The sequence below is a fragment of the Scyliorhinus canicula genome, unplaced genomic scaffold, assembly GCF_902713615.1.
Source record: "Scyliorhinus canicula unplaced genomic scaffold, sScyCan1.1, whole genome shotgun sequence".
NCBI classification, from domain to species: domain Eukaryota; kingdom Metazoa; phylum Chordata; class Chondrichthyes; order Carcharhiniformes; family Scyliorhinidae; genus Scyliorhinus; species Scyliorhinus canicula.
Window position 1 is genome coordinate 2,445,559 of NW_024055744.1, and position 6,953 is coordinate 2,452,511.

Sequence of the window (6,953 nt, forward strand, 5' to 3'; positions counted from 1 at the left end):
GCTCCTCAATGTGGATGCGAAGTTGCTGGCGAAGATCCTGGCCACCAGGATAGAGGACTGTGTGCCAGGGGTGATACATGAGGATCAGACAGGATTTGTCAAGGGAAGACAGCTTAACACGAATGTGCGGAGGTTGTTAAATGTTATTATGATGCCGGCGGTGGAGGGGAAGGCGGAGATAGTGGTGGCGCTAGATGCAGAGAAGGCGTTTGATAGAGTTGAGTGGGGGTACCTGCGGGAGGTTGGAGCGGTTTGGATTTGGGGAGGGGTTCATCAAATGGGTGAGGTTGCTTTATGAGGCCCCGATGGCGAGTGTAGTTACTAATGGAAGGAGATCAGAGTACTTCAGGCTCTACCGTGGGACCAGGCAGGGGTGCCCCCTGTCCCCCTTGCTTTTTGCACTGGCAATTGAACCTTTGGCTTTGGCGCTGAGGGAGTCGGGGAGGTGGAGGGGCCTGGTGCAGGGTGGGGAGGAACATTGAGTATCGCTGTATGCGGACGACCTGCTGTTGTATGTGGCGGATCCAGAAGGGGGAATGCCGGGGGTGATGGAGCTGTTGGCTGAGTTTGGGGGCTTCCCGGGTTGAATCTGGGCAAGAGCGAGGTATTTGTAGTGCACCCGGGTGATCAGGAAGAGGGAATTGGGAGACTCCCATTTAAGAGGGCAGTGAAGAGTTTCAGATACGTGGCGGTGCAGTTGGCCAGGAATTGGGGGACTCTCCACAAGCTTAATTTTACCAGGCTTGTGGAGTAGATGGAGGAGGAATTTAAAAGGTGGGACATGGTGCCGCTATCGCTGGCGGGTAGAGTGCAGTCCGTCAAAATGACGGTTCTCCCGAGGTTCTTGTTCCTTTTTCAGTGTTTGCCCATCTTTATCCCTAGGGCCTTTTTTAGAAGGGTGACTAGCAGCATCATGAGTTTTGTTTGGGCGCATGGGACCCCGAGGGTGAAGAGGGTCTTCTTGGAGCGGGGTAGAGATGGTGGGGGGCTGGCGTTACCCAATCTCTCTGGGTATTATTGGGCGGCCAATGTGTCGATGGTGCGCAAGTGGGTGATGGAGGGGGAGGGGGCAGCACGGAAAAGGTTGGAGATGGCGTCCTGTGGAGGCACAAGCCTGGGGGCCCTGGTAACGGCGCCGTTGCCGCTCCCTCCTACGAGATATACGAGTCCGGTTGTGGCGGCTACCCTCAAGATTTGGGGGCAGTGGAGGCGACATGGGGGGAGGTGGGGGGCTCGATGGAGGCTCCGCTAAGGGGGAACCATCGGTTCATCCCAGGGAACATTGATGGGGGGGTTCCAGGGTTGGCACAGAGCGGGCATCGGAAAGCTGAGGGACCTATTTATTGATGGGAGGTTTGCGAGCCTGGGAGAGTTGGAGGAGAAATTTGAGCTCCCCTCAGGGAACATGTTTAGGTACCTGCAGGTAAAGGCGTTTGCTAGGCGGTAGGTGGAGGGATTCCCTTTGCTTCCCGCGAGGGGGGTATGGGACAGGGTGCTTTTGGGGATCTGGGTCGGGGATGGGAAGATATCTGATATCTACAAGGTATTGCAGGAGGTGGAGGAGGCGTCAGTAGAGGAGCTAAAGGCTAAGTGGGAGGGAGAACTGGGGGAACAGATCGAGGATGGGACATGGACGGATGCCCTGGAGAGGGTTAACTCTTCCTCCTCATGTGCGCAGCTTTGCCTCATCCAATTCAAGGTGCTGCACCGGGCCCACATGTCCGGGTCTAGGATGAGTAGGTTCTTTGGGGGCGAAGACAGGTGTGTCAGATGTTCGGAGAATCCAGCGAATCATACCCATATGTTCTGGGCATGCCCGGCACTGGAGGAGTTCTGGAAGGGGGTGGCGAGGACAGTGTCGAGGGTGGTAGGATCCAGGATCAAGCCAGGCTGGGGACTTGCGATTTTTGGGGTTGCGGTGGAGCCGGGAGTGCAGGAGGCGAGAGAGACCGGTGTTTTGGCCTTTGCGTCCCTAGTAGCCCGGCGGAGGATCTTGCTACAGTGGAAGGATGCGAGACCCCAAGCGTGGAGACCGGGATCAATGACATGGCGGGTTTTATTAAGCTGGAGAAGGTCAAATTCGTCCTGAGAGGATCGGTACAAGGTTCTTTAGGCGGTGGCAGCCTTTCCTAGACTTTCTGGCTCAGCGATAGGGAACTGGGTCAGCAGCAGTAGCAACCGGGGGGGGGGGGGGGGGGGGGGGGTCGTTGACTATGTTTATTTAATTTTAATTTATTTTTAAGTTATCTTGTTATTTACTGGGTTTGGGGAGGGTGGGGGGGGGGTGCGATATATGCGTTGCTACTGTCTTGGAGGGGGTTATACTTAATATGTTGTTTTATTGTTGCTTGTTACTGTTTGTTATATTTTTTGTTAAATATTTCAATAAAAATTATTATTTTTGAAAAAAACAACAACAAAATAAACAATGTACATGAAACTATAAACATAGTGCAAAAGCCGTCTCCCTCTCTTACAGGTCCCAGCTTTAGTAATGTTGTATTAACCTGACGATAACATCTCAATAAATTCTGGTTACTTGTTTATTAAAACATAACATATTAACCCATTAATTCAGCTGATAAATGATATCATGCTCTTTAGTAGTCTTGTGTGATATCTCTTCATGTCTAATTTTATCCTCAGTGTGACCTCTGAGAACCTGTTTCTATTGTAGGTCCTTAGTTTTAATGTGTGCAAGTGTCATTACTGTTGAAAAATGTTTATTAAAGTTATTCAGATCTTCTCGCGTTGCCTCCCTCTGTCTACATTCCCCACCTCGAGGCTCAATAAGATGCTTCCTTTTGTAGCTTTAGAGTTTTCTCTTGCTCAGTACAAACATTTCTATTATATTATTTCCCTTTGTAACCTGTTTACTTGAATTTTTACTTGTAATTGAGTGCGGCACGGTAGCACAGTGGTTAGCACTGTTGCTTCACAGCACCAGGGACCCGGGTTTGATTCCTGCTTTTGTCACTGTCCGTGCGAGTTTGCACGTTTTCCACGTGTTTGTGTGGGTCCCTCCGGGTGCTCCGGTTTCATAGAACATAGAACAGTACAGCACAGAACAGGCCCTTCGGCCCTCAATGTTGTGCCGAGCCATGATCACCCTACTCAAACCCACGTATCCACCCTATACCCGTAACCCAACAACCCCCCCTTAACCTTACTTTTTGTAGGACACTACGGGCAATTTAGCATGGCCAATCCACCTAACCCGCACATCTTTGGACTGTGGGAGGAAACCGGAGCACCCGGAGGAAACCCACGCACACAGGGGGAGGCCGTGCAGACTCCACACAGACAGTGACTCAGCCGGGAATCGAACCTGGGACCCTGGAGCTGTGAAGCATTTATGCTAACCACCATGCTACCCTGCTGCCCTTTCCTCCCACATGTCCCGAAAGACGTGCTGTTGGGTGAATTGGACATTCTGAATTCTCCCTCTGTGTACCTGAACAGGTGCTGGAGTGCAGCGACTGGGAGATTTTCACAGTAACCTCATTGCAGTGTTAATGTAAGCCATGTTGTGACACTAATAGATTATTATAATTTCCGTAACGTTGTGATCTTTCCAGACACTGGTACTTTAACCCCAGGATTGGTCAGGTTGGATGGGACTGTCCACCTTATGGGACAGGAGGTATTCCTGTGTTAGTGTGTGTGACTGTCGCTCTCTGTGTTTCAGAATGTGGTTGTGTATTCAAAGGTGTGTGTCTCTGCAGACTGTGTGTCTCTGCAGACTGTGTGTGTCTGCAGGCTGTGTGTGACTGCAGCCTGTGTGTGACTGCAGGCTGTGTGTGACTGCAGGCTGTGTGTGTCTGCAGACTGTGTGTGACTGCAGGCTGTGTGTGTCTGCAGGCTGTGTGTGTCTGCAGACTGTGTGTGTCTGCAGCCTGTGTGTGCCTGCAGGCTGTGTGGGTCTGCAGCCTGTGTGTGCCTGCAGGCTGTGTGTCTGCAGGCTGTGTGGGTCTGCAGCCTGTGTGGGTCTGCAGCCTGTGTGTGCCTGCAGGCTGTGTGTGCCTGCAGGCTGTGTGGGTCTGCAGACTGTGTGTGACTGCAGCCTGTGTGTGCCTGCAGACTGTGTGTGACTGCAGCCTGTGTGTGCCTGCAGGCTGTGTGTGCCTGCAGGCTGTGTGTGCCTGCAGACTGTGTGTGACTGCAGGCTGTGTGTGGCTGCAGGCTGTGTGTGGCTGCAGGCTGTGTGTGACTGCAGGCTGTGTGTGACTGCAGGCTGTGTGTGCCTGCAGGCTGTGTGTGTCTGCAGGCTATGTGTGACTGCAGCCTGTGTGTGTGTGTCTGCAGACTGTGTGTGTCTGCAGGCTGTGTGTGCCTGCAGGCTGTGTGTGACTGCAGACTATCTGTGCTGCTTCTAATCAGCTGTAACATAAACCTTCCTCTCTCTGAGCAAATGCTGTTGGTTCACTGAGAATCCCATCCAGTCATTTGAATGGTGCCACTCCGATTCTTCATAAAATCCCTACAGTGCAAAAGGAGGCTATTTGGCCCATCGTGTCTGCACCAACTCTTCGGAAGACCCCCTTACCAATCCCCTGCCCTATTCCTGCTACACCATCCTAAGGGATAATTTAGCTTGGCCAATCCCCCTAATCTGCACATCATTCGACTGTGGGCAGAAACCGGAGCACCCAGAGGAAACCCACACAGACACGGCGGGTAATTGTACCATCTCCATACAGTCACCCGAGGTTAAAATCAAACCCAAATCCCTGGCGCAGTGAGGCAGCAGTGCTAACCGCTGTACCACCATGCTGCTACAGGACAGGAAACCTACACCACCTCTAAAATAAAACCAGAATCAGTCCAACCTCAGTCACCGAGCTCCAGTTTGCAGATGCCTGAACTCTGGTAAAGCTATCCAGCTCCATTGATTCTATAACCATTAATACTCTCGCCTCACAAATTTCTCGCAATCTCAGCTCTTAAAATTTCTTCTATTGACAGAATTGCAGATTTCACTATATTTTGTGGTGATTTCTGACATTGCTCCTGAACAGCACAGTCTCAGTTAAACAAATAAATCTCACTGATTTAGACATTTAAATAGCGACAATTATTTTACTCTTAACTGGTTATGTGACAAAATTTGAAAAGCATAATAATAGTTTGAGTAAAACACTGCAGAAGCTGGAAATGTGAAGTGAAAACAGAAAGTTGTGGAAATGTGAAGTGAAAACAGAAAGTTGTGGAAATCCTCAGCAGGTTTGGCAGCTTCTGTGAAGAGAGAGAAAGAGAGTTAACATTTCCAATGCAATCTGATTCTTCTTCAGAACTGAGTGTTTGCAGCATTGTGGTTTCATTTGACAAACATAATGAATGTGAACTTTGTGGTTCTTACAGATATCTGGCTGTAAATCTGATTTCAGACCTTCCTCTGAACACTTTGCAACCTCAGCTCCAGCTCATTGTCCTTCACTAAAGACCCGGATAGAAAATCCCGCCACAAGATGGCGGCGGTCGCCGGGTGACCCGGGAGGAAGTCCTGCCCACTCCCTCTACCCATACCAAGATGGCCACCCCCAGCACTCAATCTCTGAATGAAACATTCGCCTTCCTCTCCCAAGATGGTGGCTGGTTGCCACGGAAAATCCAGACCTTGATTACCAGCTTCCTATTGGTCCGGAGCTGCCACCCATTACTCCCCAGCCATTTTGGATTGGAGCATGCGCAGTGCGGGTATGAAGCTGGACCCCCCCAATAAGACCCATTGATTTTATTGTCAGTCTGCAGACAGGAGCTGGAGAACTGAACCCAGGCAGAGGAGAGGGAGGGAGAAAACTGGGAGTGGAGGAAAGAAATGGTGCAGATGGTGAGATGGGTTTGGATTTCAGCCCAGGGAGGAGGGAGAGTGTGTGGGACGGGGATTTACAGCTTTGGGAGAACAAGAGAGTAAAAAATGTTCCAGAGAAACTAGAATTGCCTGTTCAGAATTTCTATCCTGGACTGACAGTGATGGCTTTTATAAACTCCTTTTACAGGATATTGGAAGTGGAGCATTGGCCGACAGAAAACTGAAACCAAATATCGAAATCTGACAGTCACTCAATTTTTTAGAATCTGAATATCATCGGCCTTTGAATGTGGAAGGAGAAATGTTTCTTTGTACTGTTTGTGGGAAAAGATTTCAGACATCAGTGTGACTGGAAAAGCACCGAGACACAGACTCCTCGAGTCAGAGTGTTCCAGTGAACTAACTGTGGACAGAGCTTTAACCAGTTACACAGCCTGAAAAACCATCACACCATTTACAGCGGGGAGAAACCACACACGTGCTCGGTGTGTGGATGACAGTTCTATATAACTGTAACATAATTTCCAAGCTTTTATATTCTATACCCATCCTATGAAGGCAAGCATGCCATATGCTTTCTTTACCACCTTTTCCACCTGTGCTGTCACTTTTAAGGATCTGTGGTCCTATACACCCAGCTCTCTCTGTGTATCTATGCCCGTGATGGTTCTGCCATTTATTTTATAGCTCCCACCTGAATTGGATCGACCAAAATGCATCACCTCGCATTTGTCTGGGTTAAATTCCATCTGCCATTTCCACGGCCAATTTTGCAGCCCATCTATATCCTGTTGTATTCTCTGACAATGTTCATCACTATCCACAACTCCTGCAATCTTAGTACCATCCGCAAACTTGCTAATCAGACCCGCTATGTTTTTTTCCAAATCATTTATATATATTACAAAGAGCAGAGGTCCCAGAACTGATCCCTGCAGAACACCACTCGTGACAGACCTCCATTTGGAAAAACACCCTTTCACTGCTACCCTCTGTCTTCTATGGCCAAGCCAGTTCTGGATCCATCCAGCTAGTTCACCCCTGACCCCATTTGATCTAATCTTTTGCACCAGCCTGCCATGAGGGGCCTTATCAAATGCTTTACTAAAGTCCATGTGGACATCCACAGCCCTTCCCTCGT